This window comes from Oncorhynchus mykiss, chromosome 9, assembly GCF_057628025.1.
Source record: "Oncorhynchus mykiss isolate SJ-2025 chromosome 9, ASM5762802v1, whole genome shotgun sequence".
Taxonomy (NCBI): Eukaryota; Metazoa; Chordata; class Actinopteri; order Salmoniformes; family Salmonidae; genus Oncorhynchus; species Oncorhynchus mykiss.
Window position 1 is genome coordinate 41495634 of NC_143030.1, and position 18306 is coordinate 41513939.

The window sequence follows — 18306 nt, forward strand, 5'->3', positions numbered from 1 at the left end:
GAATAACGTTACCAAGGCATTCAGCGTTGAGGTCATCTGGAATGGGAAAGGTTAGTTATTAAAAATCATAAAAATATATTATCAAACACTTACTGCTTGAATTTGCAGGGTGCAAAATGCATACTTATAGAAGGTGTCTGTTGTGCTTGTATGCCCACAGTTGCAATCAATAGGCACAACAACCTGTAAGGCATTTGACAAATTATTATGATTGATTAAAAGGAGGATGAACACAACTCAAATGTTTGCGTCGCATAAGACTCTTCTAGAACTGCTACTACTTACCCTGAGCTAAGGAAAATAATCATTGTAGAACAGAATTGTTCCGATAAAATACACAGCTACAGAACCTGATATTTGACCCAAGGTGTGCAGCCTACAGCCCAGCGGTATGCAACTTTTACCCTATGACAAAGGCTTCCCACACTCAGTCACCTGAATCCCAAAGGGCTGCACATTTTATTTTTATTCCCCTAGCCCTACAAAGCTGATTCAAATAATCATCCAGCTTTGTTAATCTGAATCAGCTGTGTAGTGTTAGGACAAATACCTAAATATAAGGCTACTGTTCAATTTTGGAAGGGTGCTCCGCCCTCACCGCTTTTATCCATTCATGTCAGGGGCCATGGACCGGGGCACCTCGGCTCAGGTTAATAGAACTCCCTCATTAGCAGCACAACAGCCTTTCACAGGTGAAAAGCATAATTACGCAACCGTCTACAATTGTAGCCCAGACAGAGAGAAAGATATTGGCCTCTAATGGGCAAAATGCTGCATTTGCATGTACTTTCACAATTTGAATTTAGTCAACTGGGTGGGACTACCAACTTCATTGGCTGAGCCCTACTGGTGACCCTGTTGAAGTCATGTCCAATCGGGTCATCAGAAGGGCTCAGACAATAGTGAAGAAGAAATGTTACTACTTTAATATGAAGATAGCCTCAATGGCGCTGCCCGTGCTGTCACAGACACTATATTGGCACAGATACATAGATGAGTCTTTTATCTTCTTATGGCTGGGGGCAGTATTGAGTAGCTTGGCTGAATAAGTTGTCCAGAGGTGCCCAGAGTAAACTGCCTGCTACTCAGTCCCAGAAGCTACAATATGCATATTATTAGTATATTTGGATAGAAAGCACTCTGAAGTTTCTAAAACCGTTTGAATGATGTCTGTGGGTATAACAGAACACATATAGCAGGCAAAAACCTGAGAAAAAATCCAACCAGGAAGTGGGAAATCTGAGGTTGGTTGTTTTTCAACTCATTCCCTATTGAAGATACAGTGGGATATTGGTCATGTTGCACTTCCAAAGGCTTCCATTAGATGTCAACAGTCATTAGAACCTTGTTTGATGCTTCTACTGTGAGGTGGGGGCGAATGAGAGGGGAATGAGTCAGAGGTCTGGGTGAATGCCTTGAGCTCATGACGCTCGTTCACATGAGAGTGAGCTCTGTTCCATCGCAATTCTACAGACAAAGGAATTCTCCGGTTGGAACATTATTGAAGATTTATTTTAACAACATCCTAAAGATTGATTCTATACAGTGGGGTGAAAAAGTATTTAGTCAGCCACCAATTGTGCAAGTTCTCCCACTTAAGAAGATGAGAGAGGCCTGTAATTTTCATCATAGGTACACGTCAACTATGACAGACAAAATGAGAGAAAAAAATCCAGAAAATCACATTGTAGGATTTTTAATGAATTTAGTTGCAAATTATGGTGGAAAATAAGTATTTGGTCAATAACAAAAGTTTATCTCAATACTTTGTTATATACCCTTTGTTGGCAATGGCAGAGGTCAAACGTTTTCTGTAAGTCTTCACGAGGTTTTCACACACTGTTGCTGGTATTTTGACCCATTCCTCCATGCAGATCTCCTCTAGAACAGTGATGTTTTGGGGCTGTTGCTGGGCAACACTGACTTTCAACTCCCTCCAAAGATGTTCTATGGGGTTGAGATCTGGAGACTGGCTAGGCCACTCCAGGACCTTGAAATGCTTCTTACGAAGCCACTTATTTGTTGCCCGGGCGGTGTGTTTGGGATCATTGTCATGCTGCAACACCCAGCCACGTTTCATCTTCAAAACCCTTGCTGATGGAAGGAGGTTTACACTCAAAATCTCACGATACATGGCCCCATTCATTATTTTCTTTACACGGATCAGTCGTCCTGGTCCCTTTGCAGAAAAACAGCCCCAAAGCATGATGTTTCCACACCTATATTTAACAGTAGGTATGGTGTTCTTTGGATGCAACTCCGCATTCTTTGTCCTCCAAACACGACGAGTTGAGTTTTTACCAAAAGGTTCTATTTTGGTTTAATCTGACCATATGACATTCTCCCAATCTTCCTCTGGATCATCCAAATGCTCTCTAGCAAACTTCAGACGGGCCTGGACATGTACTGGCCAAAGCAGGGGGACACGTCTGGCACTGCAGGATTTGAGTCCCTGGCGGCGTAGTGTGTTACTGATGGTAGGCTTTGTTACTTTGGTCCTAGCTCTCTGCAGGTCATTCACTAGGTCCCCCCGTGTGGTTCTGGGATTTTTGCTCACCGTTCTTGTGATCATTTTGACCCCACGGGGTGAGATCTTGCGTGGAGCCCCAGATCGAGGGAGATTATCAGTGGTCTTTTATGTCTTCCATTTCCTAATAATTGCTCCCACAGTTGATTTCTTCAAACCAAGCTGCTTACCTATTGCAGATTCAGTCTTTCCAGCCTGGTGCAGGTCTACAATTTTATTTCTGGTGTCCTTTGACAGCTCTTTGGTCTTGGCCATAGTGGAGTTTGGAGTGTGACTGTTTGAGGTTGTGGACAGGTGTCTTTTTTTACTGATAACAAGTTCAAACAGATGCCATTAATACAGGTAACGAGTGGAGGACAGAGGAGCCTCTTAAAGAAGAAGTTACAGGTCTGTGAGAGCCAGAAATCTTGCTTGTTTGTAGGTGACCAAATAATTATTTTACACCATAATTTGTAAATAAATTAATTAAAAATCCTACAATGTGATTTTCTCGTACATCAGCTGATATCTCAAAGTGCTGTACAGAAACCCAGCCTAAAACCCCAAACAGCAAGCAATGCAGGTGTTAAAGCACGTTGGCTAGGAAAAACTACCTAGAAAGTCCAAAACCTAAGAAGAAACCTGGAGTGGAACCAGGCTATGATGGGTGGTTAGTACTCTTCTGGCTGTGCCGGGTGGAGATTATAACAGAACATGGCCAAGATGTTCAAATGTTCAATAATGACCAGCATGGTCAAATAATAGAAAGGTAGCACGTCCGGTGAACAGGTCAGGATTCCATAGCCGCAGGCAGCATGATCAAAAATAATAATCACAGGCAGAACAGTTGAAACTGGAGCAGCAGCACGGCCAGGTGGACTGGGGACAGCAAGGAGTCATCATGCCAGGTAGTCCTGAGGCATGGTCCTAGGGCTCAGGTCCTCTGAGAGAGAGAAAGAGAGAGCATACTTAAATTCACACAGGACACCGGATAAGACAGGAGAAGTACTCCAGATGTAACAAACTGACCCTAGCCCCCCGACACATAAACTACTGCAGCATAAATGCTGGAGACTGAGACAGGAGGGGTCAGGAGACACTGTGGCCCCATCCGATGATACCCCGGACAGGGCCAAACAGGAAGGATATAACCCCACCCACTTTGCCAAAGCACAGCCCCCACACCACGAGAGGGATATCTTCAACCACCAACTTACCATCCTGAGACAAGGCCGAGTATAGCCCACAAAGATCTCCGCCACGGCACAACCCAAGGGGGGGCGCCAACCCAGACAGGAAGATCACATCAGTGACTCAACCCACTCAAGTGACACACCCCTCCTAGGGATGGCATGAAAGAGCACCAGTAAGCCAGTGACTCAGCCCCTGTAATAGGTTTAGAGGCAGAGAATCCCAGTGGAAAGTGGGGAACCGGCCAGGCAGAGACAGCAGGGGCGGTTCGTTGCTCCAGAGCCTTTCTGTTCACCTTCACACTCCTGGGCCTGACTACACTCAATCATATGACCCACTGAAGAGATGAGTCTTCAGTAAAGACTTAAAGGTTGAGACCGAGTCTGAGTCTCTCAAATGGGTAGGTAGACCATTCCATAAAAATGGAGCTCTATAGGAGAAAGCCCGGCCTCCAGCTGTTTACTTAGAAATTCTAGGGACAATTAGGAGGCCTGCGTCTTGTGACTGTAGTGTACGCGTAGGTATGTACAGCAGGACCAAATCAGAGAGATAGGTAGGAGCAAGACAATGTAATGCTTTGTAGGTTAGCAGTAAAACCTTAAAATCAGCCCTTGCCTTGCCAGGAAGCCAGTGTTGGGAGGCTAGCACTGGAGTAATATGATCAAATGTTTTGGTTCTAGTCAGGATTCTAGCACTAACTGAAGTTTATTTAGTGCTTTATCTGGGTAGCCGGAAAGTAGAGCATTGCAGTAGTCTAACCTAAAAGTAACAAAAGCATGGATACATTTTTAGGCATCATTTTTGGACAGAAAGTTTCTGATTTTTGCAATGTTACGTAGATGGAAAACTGCTGTCGTTGAAACAGTCCTGATATGTTCGTCAAAAGAGAGATCAGGGTCCAGAGTAACGCCGAGGTCCTTCACAGTTTTATTTGAGACGACTGTACAACCATTAAGATTAATTGTCAGATTCAACAGAAGATCTCTTTGTTTCTTGGGACCTAGAACAAGCATCTCTGTTGCAGCCATCCAATTTTGGGGCTTCACCATGTTTCATTTAAATGTACAGCTGTGTGTCATCCGCATAGCAGTAAAAGTTAACATTATGTTTTCGAAAGACATCCCCAAGAGGTTAAATATATAGTGAAAACAATAGTGGTCCTAAAACAGAACCTTGAGAAACACCGAAATGTACAGTTGATTTGTCAGAGAACAGGACTTTCACAGAGACAAACTGGTATCTTTCCGACAGATAAGATCTAAACCAGGCCAGAACTTGTCCGTGTAGACCAATTTGGTATTCCATTCTCTCCAAAAGAATGTGGTGATCGATGGTATCAAAAGCAGCACTAAGGTCTAGGAGCACGAGGACAGATACAGAGCCTCGGTCTGATGCCATTAAGAGGTCATTTACCACCTTCACAAGTGCAGTCTCAGTGCTATGATGGGGTCTAAAACCAGACTGAAGCATTTCATATACATTGTTTGTCTTCAGGAAGGCAGTGAGTTGCTGCGCAACAGCCAATATAGGCCGATAGTTTTTTAAATTTTCTGCGTCAAGGTTTGGCTTTTTCAAGAGAGGCTTTATTACTGCCACTTTTTTAGTGAGTTTGGTACACATCCGGTGGATAGAGAGCCGTTTATTATGTTCAACATAGGAGGGCCAAGCACAGGAAGCAGCTCTTTCAGTAGTTTAGTTGGAATAGGGTCCCGAATGCAGCTTGAAGGTTTAGAGGCCATGATTATTTTCATCATTGTGTCAAGAGACATAGTACTAAAACATTTGAGTGTCTCTAGAGATACTCCAATGCGGAGGATAGTTTCACTTTAGAAATAAAGAAATGTATCCAGTTGTTGATTTAATCTCAGTTAATTTAGAACTAAAGTATTGCGTAATTGGTCAGCTCCTTGATTATGTTTTGAGGCCATACATGTTAAGAGAAGGGTTTCAGAGATGCTTTAACTGTGATGTGGTAAAGTTGGACCCAGGCGCAGAGAAGAGACCAGAAGATAAAGCAGTGGTTCCAACCAGTGTCTCCAGCCCTCAAGGGCCCACTTAACCTCCAAGAGCTCCCGGTTGCCTACATCGTAGTTGCCTTCCGCTGGTCGAGAACCACTTGGAGAGAAAGGCGCATGGGTGCAGTTTCTTGTCCTCCTCGTTCAGCTGTGAAAGTACCGCACCAGCTCCGGTGTCCAAGGCGTCCACCTCTACCACAAAGGGGCGAGTTGGATCAGGGTGAACGAGGATGGGTTCGGAGGTGAAACGTCCCTTGAGCTCTAAGAATGCCGTCAGCCTCGGGATTCCTGCAAAAACCTGCTTGAGTGAGGTGGGACAGGGCCGTATGTGCTCCGGAGGGTTTTTGGAGAAGATCAGGATGTCGTTGAGGTAAACAAATACGAACCGGTTCAACATATTCCTATGAGTGTCATTGATCAATGCTTGAAAGACTGCCGGTGAGTTCGATATTCCAAAGGTCATGACTAAATACTCAGTGACCACTAGGGGTGTTAAAGGCAGTTTTCCACTCATCTCCCTGATTCTCTCCAGATTTTAAGCGTCGCGGAGGTCCAGTTTGGTGAAGAATTGGGCTCCTAGGGCCAACTCCAAGGCAGCTGACATCGGCTAGGGGGTAACGATTCTTAATCGTAATCCTTTTCAGCCCTCTGTAATCAATGCAAGGACTGAAGTTTGGTTCAGAGACAGAGACAAGAGATGCATTTAGACAGGCAGCCCAATTATGATATTTTTGACCAATCATATCAGCTCTTTTTCAGAGCATATATAGAGCATATCTGATTGGTCAAAATACAAATTACTCAAAATAATTAATGAATTGGGCTGCCTGCCTCAACGAAGCCATAGAAACCTGGACATGCTCCAGCTGAAATGTTTCCTCCTCTCAGTACTGATGTTGAATGGCATTAAATACACTTTTTTTGTTCTCTCCCATCCCCTGTAGGTTTGTTGAACATGATTGGAAATGAAACTCCAGTACACTGGTAGCACTAAAGACGTGTGAGTATAACTTTTCCAGGTGAGTTGAACCTGCCTGTGCGTGCGGTGGGGATATTCCTGGGAGGTCTACTGATGAAGCGTTGTGTCTGGAGCCCAGCTGTCTTTCGTCACCTCCTTCATGGCCCACCTCCTCCTCCCTCTGCAGTCTGGCACTAAGTGTGACAACGTTCAGATGGCTGGTCTGACCGTGTCCTACAATGGGTAATTATGACATCTGATTGGTTGGTTTGTTGGTGGGTGGGTTGATAAAAACAAAAGTTTTGATCAGTTTAATATGAGGGAGTTAGACCAAAACACACATGGGCTTGTGCCGGGGCTCCCTCTTGTGGGAATATACAGCATGGTTGTTACTGAGCCAGGATTCCTGAATGCTTTATAAAACTCGCTTATTAAACCATCATTTCCAGAGGACCTATTGTCCTTAAGGCTTTTAATAGTCTTTTATCTTATCTTTGTCTTTTATCTCAATTTCAGATAACTCATCATCACAAAAATCCCTGAAATCATTATCTATCTTCTTAGCAATGTTTCCTACATTGTCTAAGAAAATATCCATATTGGAAGTTGGCTGGGCTGATGTATACAGATTCTGATAAAACTGGGCAACATGCTGAGAGATTTCTTTTGGATTTTCATTGGGAGTATTATTAATCATTAATTTACATATGGAAGTCATTTCGCCTGCCCTTTTTTTCTAAATTAAAGAAATTAAACAATTTTTCCCTCCCTCTTCCATCCATTTTCGTCTTGATCTTACAAACGCTTCCCGGGCCTTTTCCTCGTAGATACAGTCTAACTGCATTTGCCATGATGATAGCTCCAGTAATTCCTGATTAGTTAGTTCACTTTTTTTAGTATAATCCATTATTTGCTTTATGATGTCATATTCTTTCTCTCTCTCTTGGCACGAGCAATTTCTTTCCCCATTGAAATAGCCAAAATTCTTATCAAATTTCATTAACTCCCAGTAACTTCCAGACGTATTCATAACACAGGCACAATTCCTTTATTTATCATTAATTCCTGCTACTTCCTTCTTAAATACTTCCTTCTCTAGTAAAGTCTTGTTCATTTTCCAGTAACCTTTGCTAACTTTTTTTGTTGACAAACCATGCATATTTATCTTTACTGAGATCCCTTTGTGGTCTGTTAAAATCGATGGTTCAATCGAGACTGTATCAATCTTGTCAGCCATATCTTCAGATATCAGCCAGAAATTAATACGAGATGGAATAAATCTTTGGTACTCCATGTAAACATAATCTTATCTGGCTTCTTATGTCTCCAAATATCTAATCTTAGACATATATTCCTTATCTCACAAACATAATTGCTATCCTTAGGAGACCATCTATCTAGATTATCATGCAATACTGTATTAAAATCTCCACCCCATATTACTTATGGAAGTTAAGACATAATTTTACTTATTTTCCTCTCAATGTCTCTAAATAAAATACAGTTACTTGACTTGTTATTGGAAGCATAAGTATTTACAACAATGAATTGAATGTGGTTGACCTCTACCAATAGTATAATCCATCTCCCTGTATTATCTGCTTCATGACTCAATATATGACCCTTAAAGTTGCCTTTTAAAATAGTGACACCTGCTGACCGATTTAGTACCAAATGAAAACCAAATATCATTCCCCATTGACACTTCCAAAACGCAGTATCTGTGGAACACGCATGAGTTTCTTGAATGAAATAAAAGTCGGCACTCTTACCCTTACAATACAAAAATAAAGATTTCCTTTTCAAAATATTACAGATTCCCATGGCATTAATAGAAAAAACAGAAATGGACATTTACTACCACAGTGACTATATGAAGAATATTAAACTTGTATACGTTCACATGAATCAGGGTTTCAGAAAATAAAAGTTCTTACTAGTTGCAAATAAAAACAGTCCTTTGCACCACGCAAGTGGTTGACCTAAATTATATATATTAAATTATATATATATACATATTTTTTATACAATTGCAAATAACATTGTACAATAGATTGGTAAAAATGAATAGCCATCAAGCTAACGTTAAGTGTCAGTGTGAATTTGTCTGCCATAAAATATACATTAAAAGAAGTTTGGCTCACACAAACAATGCTCTTTCCTCAAGAAATATTACGTTTTATCAGATGCAAATAAAACTCAGTCCTGCACAACTCACTTGATAAATCCAGCAGTCAACAAACTAGGCGTCAGCGTGAATTTCCCTTCCATTAACAAAAGCCTTAGCTCCAATCAAAGTATGCACTTTTCCCTTCCTTCCTTGCTTTCTCAATCATCGGCCACAGATGATTCCGAGCTTCTTTGTCAAATGCTGTCAGATCCTCCTTGAACCTCAGGTGGCTCTTCTTTAAATAGTCATTTTTCTTTGCACTTTTCCATGTCATATCACTCGCTGTCCTGGAGATGAATCTCACTGGTCGTGGTGGCTGGTTGTTTTCCCCATCTCTCAGCCTACCCAGGCGGTGCACTACATCCAGAGAACCTGCAACAACATTTCGCTCCACCTATTGCCCTGCAAATGTCCTTCACTCTTGCTTTGATGTTCTCATCAGATGTTTCTGCTATTCCATAAATTCGAAGACTACATCTCCGACTATACCGGTCAGCTATGAAGCCTTTAGCAGGCTAACTTAACTACACATGCTGAAACTTTTCGATGGCTAGCTTGTTCGTTGGACATCGTCAAAAATATATGTCAATGGTTTGATTAATTACAAAATTATTAATTGTATGGTTAGATAATTTTTTTGTGAAAAAAAAACTTATTACAACTGCAGTCTAAAACTTTGAGAAAACCCTAAAATTGTTCCTCAGCTAGAAATGTTCCACTCTCTCATGTCGCCATCTTGACCATGTCGCTGAGTTCATGGAGCTCTCCTGCGCATCATTTACTTCACAAAATCCCACAAATGTGAAAGCGGCAGAAATAAACATTGCGAGATTGTAAATATGTGTGAGAGTCAGAGATTTGAAAGCAGACGCTTTCATTCAAAACGATGTACAGTAATGCATACATACATTTTACTTTTGGGTGGCCCAGGGAAATGAGACTTTTTCAAGCTTTTCGAAGCAATTTTTGTATCTCTTTCTTTGTAATACTGTATGTATTTAATCATTTCGAATTGATCACTTCCCACTGGGCACATACATAAATTCAATGTTTATTCCACATTTGTTCAACGTAATTTAATTTAAATTACATGGATATTGTGTCACCGTGAATTTTATAATCTGCAGTCAATTTAATTATGTTTTCATGTGCCATGATTCTGACATTTCACATATAGTCCTCATAGGAATAGGCTACATAAGTAGTAAATGTAATCTCAATTCAATACGATGTGCATATACTGTACATATAGCCATTATAGCTATTAAACCCATGTTCAGTGACTGTAATCTGTGACGCAAGAGGCCTAATATGTTTGTGACGTTCCATGGAACCCACGGTATTGTTTAAAACTAGATTCTGATTGGCTTGCAGGTCATTCTACAGTGTAAATTATAAATGAAACATGCTTTTATCTCAGTGTTACAGATTTACATTACCGAACGTGTCTCAACCCATACCGCGCCTTTATCTGCCTAAAGGTATCTTCACGCACGACTGGATAGGCCTTTTGGATACGCTTGTCCAAGGTAAGGTTATGCGTCAAGCTATAGCCTACTTTTAATGTTTAGGTTCCGAACTCAAGTTACTCCAGTCAAGTGATTAATCGTAAAAGTTAGTTATTTTGACTGAGCAGTCCAATGGCCAATGCTGTTTTTGGACTATGAGACCCTCGGCTATATACTATGATGAGCCAATAACATGCATAGATTATGCATTAGGCATTGCACAAGTCAGTGTCTTGGTCAGAATATAAAGTTGCTACTTCCGTCAACTCAAGTTACTCAAGTCAAGTGATTAATCGTAAGAGTTAGTTGTTTTGACTGTCAAAACAAATAACTTTGATGGAATATTCCAAATTACAATGGCAATTATGCATCACAAATTTACAATATTACTTGTATTTCAATGATTAATGCAGGCCCAAGACATAATGTTGCCTGAAAGCTGTATAGAAATCATTACATTGCTGACCCATACATGATTGGCTTAATCTAGAATCATGGATACCTTTCATGTGAGTACTCACACACTAGATTTTTTTGCATACTTCAGAAGGAAGATACCTCAGTATCTGGAAGCACTCTCATGTAAATTGCTAATGCTATCTCTGAAATGTCTAACAAAATGTTGACTTGATCGTTTCATCAAGACCTTCTCATCACAAGTTGGAACTAGTGGTCAACATTGTGACAATGTAGCCATAAATAACATGGACCAATATTTTCATGGAGATGGAGATTGTATTACATTATCTAAAAGTGAGAAAGTAACCCCCACCTGTTATTCTTTTCACAGGGAAGGACAATCCCCATTATGCCATGAACGTTTCATTGCTGAACAACCAGATCGGTCAATGGAAGGATCTTAATGCTCCTAGTCAATAGTATGTGTGTGTAACGTCTGACCTCATAGCAGTTGTGGCCCCCAGGCTCTGGGTCAGTGAACTGCTGAGTGGTGGGCGTAGAGAAGGAGGCAGCCTCCGACCACGCTGAAGAGAGAAGCCCGTCCAGCCCCATGTGGTGAGTGGCATACACCACTGAGACATCAGTTTGCTGCTCAAAACACACACAACACACCTGTTTACCACACACACGTTATTAGAAAACACACCAAATCTAATGCAAAAATGCCCAGTAATGTCTAGTCTATATACATAGGAAATAGTTTATTTACCTGGTAGCAGCCAAGCGTCACGTCCAACAGACGTCCCGTGGGGGAGGTGAGACGCATAGTGGGTCACCCTGCCAGCCACACGCTGACAGAGAGAGAATACATGTTAAGGCCAAATGGAATAAGTGAAGAAAAGCCTAATCTAATACTATTTCAGTAGTATTTACGTCTTACCTGGATCCAAGGGATGGACTGCACTTTGGTGGCACAGTAGGGGATGCCCTCTGGACTATCCCTGGCTGACTCAACACCAGGCCTCTCACCCTACTCACGTGGTGCATCCTCACCACCACCTGCTGTTGTGATAAACAACAAGACAACATCAACAAAACCACTTCAGCAATTGCTGTGACACATTTCCATCAAGATCAAATGACTGACCATGTAGATTAGGATTAGCTAGTTACAAAGACACATACCTGGGATCCCCCACGCATGTAGGTGATGATGGGGCTGATGAACTGGAAAGTTCTCCAAGCTTTAACCGCCGGACCGGCGTTATTACAATATATTAATGGGGGGGGGGGGGGGGGATCTCTTACCCTGATCACAACAGGCCCACAGTACAGGGGGCTCCTAAAGCAGAAAGCAGACAAGAGATTTGTTTCATGTCAAAGAGACACAACTTGAATATCTGGGATATTTTTCAAACATAAAACCCCAAACTTTCAGAAAATTGTACCTCAAGGATAGTCTGCACATCTGGCACATCCTCAAGGATGATAGCAGCATTCTGGACATCAAGGAGGACTGGCAGCTGTGGAACATCTGGCACATCATCCAATGGCACATTCAACTGGATCTCATCCAGGACAGTTGTTTCTAAAATGAGGAACATTGGAATATAAAATAAACTATTGTTAGGAGAGAAAATGTAGCAAGATTGCTAATACTAGCTAGCTAGGTAGCAAAAGTCTTACTAAAGTTAATGTTAGCTAGCAAGCTAGCTAGCTACAACATCTCTAGCACAAGCATTTTTACCAAGTCTGAATGATAGAAATACACAACATTTCGCAAATTATAATGACATTGTTAAATGTAGTAAAAGAAGAGTTTAAAACTCCACATACCCTCTTCGAAGTCGCTGTCGCTGTCCACCTGTCGACGATCACAAACCCTGCAAAACAGAAAAAGACAAGAAAAACAAGCCACAAATGAATTTGAACAACCTGTCGACGCAGTAGGCCGCCGACGTCCACACACTCTCTCCGCCAGTCTTGAAAAGCACCCAGGCATTTTCCAGTCGATTGTTCTCTGTTTTCAAAAATCAATTTGTGTCCGTAATCTGAGGTGTGTTTGAATATGAATGAGCAGCAGTGTTGTGATGTGTCCTATCCCGTCCTTGCAGAGTAATCTTCATTGGCCTCATCACATGTCTCAGTGGCTCCTCCTTAGGAGGGTGGAGGACACCACCACGGGACAGACCCCACACTCATCGCTAGAGTTCAAACTTCAGACTCCCTCCAAACCACTGAACCCCTCAACACACCGAAAGAGATTACGGTGCACACCCTTAGAGGGAGCCGGAACAGGATAACTCCCTTCACCCTCACAAAGACACAGAGGAGGGGGAACTATCCAACACCCAGGGAGAGAGAACGAGTGACCTCAGTCGAACAGTCAGAAAGAGGAGGTGGAAGAGGCGTTAGATAGAGGAGGAGGTTACCCCAGAGGCCATTCCTCCTGTTCATGTGAGCAAGAAAGAGCAGAAGGCTTCTGATCAGCCAAATGGCAGGCAGAGGGAGAGGTCATAGTGAATCACACCCACAGAGAGAAAGACAACCCACACAACCTCTTGGTTGAGATGGACCACACAGAGGTAGAGGCAGAGGGCCTTCAGGGCTAGCCAGTCAGCCTGCCTGCTCTGATCCTCAAGTCAATTGTATTTAAATTCATGTTCATTAAAGATTTTTATTCAAGAATTGACAAGTCCCATTTAGTTAATGATCATTTTTCACTGTCTTCAACCCTCAAAAATCAGGGTGAGTCTGGGGTCACCCTTTTCCTGGGCAAACACAACTTGCATATCGTCATAGACTAGGCCGAAACGTTAATCTTTTAACCTTGCCTGAATAAAACAATGCATTTTTTTATATTGAGCAAGAGTTGCACTGATGAGAGTTTCCATGATTCAAATTTTTGGTTGCACCCCAACTGAAAGTTGGTTGAGCGCCCTCCGTTTTTTGGTTGTCAAATAAGATTTTTTTTTTTTTACATTTACAAAGTAAATTATTAAAAGCATTAAAATTGTGATGTTTCCCACTTATTTACATAACCTACTCCACACTTGCAAAGTGAAAGTTTATAGAAATTTTCTGAAATTAAGTAGTAAACAGAAAAGCAGAATTGAATCCAATTATAATGCAAATAATTTAATGGTCTAGGGTTCAATCCCATTTCTGAAGGTCTGATGAATAATTAATATTATTCCTCCTCTTCCTTGTGGCAGGCACAGCAGCACACTGCCCTCCAAAGCCTGCAAAATAATCGCAGGGACTGCCCCTTTCCTAGCTCTGCATGGAACATCCAGTGTCACGTCCTTGGTGACGTGTGGGGTGACATCCGGGATGACCACAGCAACATCCTCTGGAAAGGGAAAAAATAGGAACAGAATGTAAACAAATGCAAACCTTAGCTTCTTAACACTGGCCAGTTGAAAGGTTCTACTAAGATGTCATGACAAACGGTACCTATCAGAGTGCTCTCTAAGTGTTACTCACCTGCTTGGATGTCAGCTGGCAGAGTGGCGAAGACGGCCATCGTGAGAGTCCTTTCTTCTGGTGTGACGTCCACAACCTCCAACAGGGAAGAGATGGGCTCTGCCTCTGTATTAGGGGTGATGTCCACAACATTCAGGTGGGAAGAAGCCGGGTCTGCCTCTGTATTAGAGGTGATGTCCACCACATTCAGGTGGGAAGAAGCCGGATCTGCCTCTGTATTAGAGGTGATGTCCACCACATTCAGGTGGAAAGAAGCCGGATCTGCCTCTGTGTTAGGGGTGATGTCCTCAACCTCCAGGTGGGAAGAATCTGGGTCTGCCTCTGTGTTCGTGGTGATGTCTTGAACCTCCAGGTGGGAAGATGCCGGGTCTGCCTCTGTGTTAGGGGTGATGTCCTCAACCTCCAGGTGGGAAGAAGCTGGGTCTGCCTCTGTGTTAGGGGTGATGTCTACAACCTCTAGATGGGAAGATGCCGGGTCTGTGTTATGGGTGACAACAACAATCCTGATCCTGACCAAGATGTCATCAGAACAGGCATCTGTCAGTGCTCTCTATCATTTCTACTCACCTGCTTGGATGTCAGCTGGTAGTGTGGTGGAAACGGCCACCACGAGGACAGGGGGAACTGGTAGGGTGGCTGCCGGGGGCTGGAAGCAGCTCTACAACTCTTCTGCCACAAAGGTACAGACAGAGCTCATATAAAAAGGACTCTGCAGGTCATCGGTGGAGAAGGACTGACTGATTCTCCCAAGGATCAACCGCACAGAGTCAAAAGCAGCAGCCCGGGAGAAGGGGATGTGAAGGGAAGGGTCCTTTAACATGCAGGAGAGCTTCTCCACTACGGCCTCCACCATCCCCACGGCCATCCCGCTTATAAGGATTGGGTGCTCTGAATGGCCTTCCTCTGGTTGCAGCCACAGGGCCAGGAGGAGCCTGGGCTCCACCACCACCTGAGATGGGCTGAGCAGGTTGCTACGGGGCTCATTGGACTGCTCGCCCAGATGCTGTGGACCTGAGAATCGCTGAAATCAACAAAAAGACAAACAATGTGTAATGTGCTCACATAGAACACTGTCTTAGTCTGTTTCTGTGTAGTTCCAGATGTGTAGATAAATGGATCAAGTCATATGCAGGGCAGTACATGGAACTCACATGTCAGCTGGCGAGGTGGGGTGCATGGAGCGGCGGAGCTTGCAGAAAGCCTTGTGCTCTATGTCCATCATTTTTAGGCAAGTGTTTACTTCCCAGGCCTGCAGTATGAAACAGGAAGTCCCGTTAGTGTAATTTCACAACAGATCTATTCTGCTGTACTAACTCGTTGTTGAAAGGCTAGTAAAGAGCTCACTAACTTGTAGTATGTCTCTACCTCTCATTCCCTTACCAGCCGAGCGAGGTCGTTTCCCTCCTCCAGGGTTTTCTTCCACACCCTTCAAATAAAACACAGAGCAATTCAACTTTCCTGGCTTCTGATTTTTCTGTTGGTTATTTTCCCCACACCTCCTGGAGTGCTGCTGGTGGCAGGGAATGGCAGTGAAGGTGAGTGCTGACGTGGTACTCACCTCTCCCTAAGGGATTTTTTGCCCTGAGACACCAGCCAGTTGCTCATATGCTCCGTGGTGACATGGGGCGGGACCTGGCCTTGACTCTGGAGCAGCAGATAGTGGACCATGAGCTTCTTCTGCAAGATGAGGTAAGGTGTGAGACCGTGCCACGAAATACCATATCATGTGCTTTCAGAAGGGCCTCTCGCAACATTTCACAACTTCTCATGCCCCACAATTTGCAAGTGATATTAAGAACTCTTATGACCACCTTCTCTAAACTGTCTTGAAATACAATTCTCTTTCTGTTTATGTTTTTATGGGATGGATCTTACCTGTTTATTGTAATATGTTTCCTTCCAGCAGGCCTGCAGAGTCTGAAAATAAAGGCTACTTCTACAGAATTCCTTTGAAGAATGAATGAAAATAAATGAAATAAGGATGCTTTGTTATTCACATTATGCACCGGCATTTACAGTATGCTAAAATGAATTTCTCCTAAGATTACCATTGTGGGACCACAAGTGAACTCCGGAATGCACCAAACCATATCCATGATAAGATGGGGAAGAAATGCAGCGCTATAGACATACGGGTTGCTCTAGAGATAACAGGAATGACTTAAAGTCGCGAATGATCAATGACTGTGGAGTCGTCCAATATGCTGCACTTAGAATTGAGTTGTAGGCGACGTTTGGCGCAAAATAGAATGTTGACATTCTATTGCCATGGAAAAATGGAATGTGTAGAACCTGTATAATTGGGTATGCTTCTATGTCTTTAATTCGTGAAAGATTAAAGTCTTTATTATGTCATAATGTGTATATGAGGACGAAGGAGCCCGTCCCGATTCATGACGCGATTATCCAGGTGCATGTTGCTTAGACCAACTAATCCAATCTTGGTTAACAAGTTAAATACATTGTTTATATATGCCTATACAAATCTATCGACCACATCCATAAAGCAATGCTTGTCAATTGAAAATGTGGTTGTTGTGTTATCCTGTTGTGCGCCTTGGGTGTCAGTCCCCTTAAGCACATTATTCCAATATTTCCGAGCTCTGAATTGACACAATGAACACTTTTGCAAAGATATTTGGTTAAAAAATAAGAGTATGAATGACAATAAAACGTATGACTTGGATTGTATGCATAATAGTGTAGTAAACAATATCGCTCAGCGTGGGAACTTTTGGTGTTTGGAAAGTATCCGTTATAAGTCTCCATGGCACGTATCACTTCGTTGTCTTGTTGGTAATAGTAAAAATGCATGGCAGTCCCCATTGTAATGGTCTAACAGGTGTTTTTAATTTTGTTTCTCACATTAAACAGACATTTGAGAACGGAATTGCTTACAGTTGCACCTATGACCTCAACACCCAATCTACTCACACGCGCAAATACTCACTTTCAGACTCATACATACATGAAATACAGAAATAAACATTTTCCATAAACAAGGTCTAAATCATGTTTGATGCTATCTTTAAGGAAAATTGTTTGCAGTACGGTATAAACTAGATGATAGGAACACTGTGGACAATTATAGCAAGTTGCACCCATGAAATACAGAAATAACCACGTTGTCATAAACAAGGTCTAAATCATGTTTGATGCACTCTGGAAGTATTCTTTTTTTTTTGCAGAACTGTTGAAACTAGATGATAGGAACACTGTGGACAGTTTTCAGCAAGTTGCAACATTGAAGTACAGAAATCAACACTTTTCCATAAACAAGGTCTAAATCATGTTTGATGCACTCTGTAAGTAAATTGTTTTGCAGTACTGTTTAAACTAGATGATAGGAACACTGTGGACCATTTTCAGCAAGTAGTAACTATGAAATACAGAAATAAACATTTTCCATAAACAAGGTCTAAATCATGTTTGATGCAGTCTGGATGTAACTTTTTTTGCAGTACTGTTTAAACTAGATGATAGGAACACTGTAGACAAGTTGCAACCATGAAATACAGAAATAAATCCACAGTATTGACTATTAACTATTAACTATTCTTTAACCATCCCCTCTTCAATCAGGGATGTTTGGAAAATGCATTGTTCAAAAAAATACATTGTATCATTGTATCTTGATGCGCCCCTGCTTAGAGTAGTTGCCTTTGAAGAGAAACAACTGGATGTATCTGCAGAATGCTAGTACACCTAACCTGTCAGTTCCTATCGCCTGCAGAAAGGAATGAAAGTATAAAACTACTCTGGCACTTTTTTATTATCTTCATAGGAGCTCATTTCATCATCATCCTTTGCCATAGAAGTCTCTGAGCCAGGTCAGCAGAGCACTCTAGTGGTATATTTGGTGCCATTGCAATGACGTGAGAGCTTTTATTCTCACGTGCACTAACACAGTGAAATTCATTTACATTTTAAAAAAGTAAAGTAGAACAAAAACACAATAAATAGAAATAAGAAGAACACGAGAAAGTAAGTAAACCATATACAGTGTCAGTTCCAGGGTCAGTGCCAATACCATATTTATATTGTGCAGGGATATTGGAGTGGTAGGTTAGAAG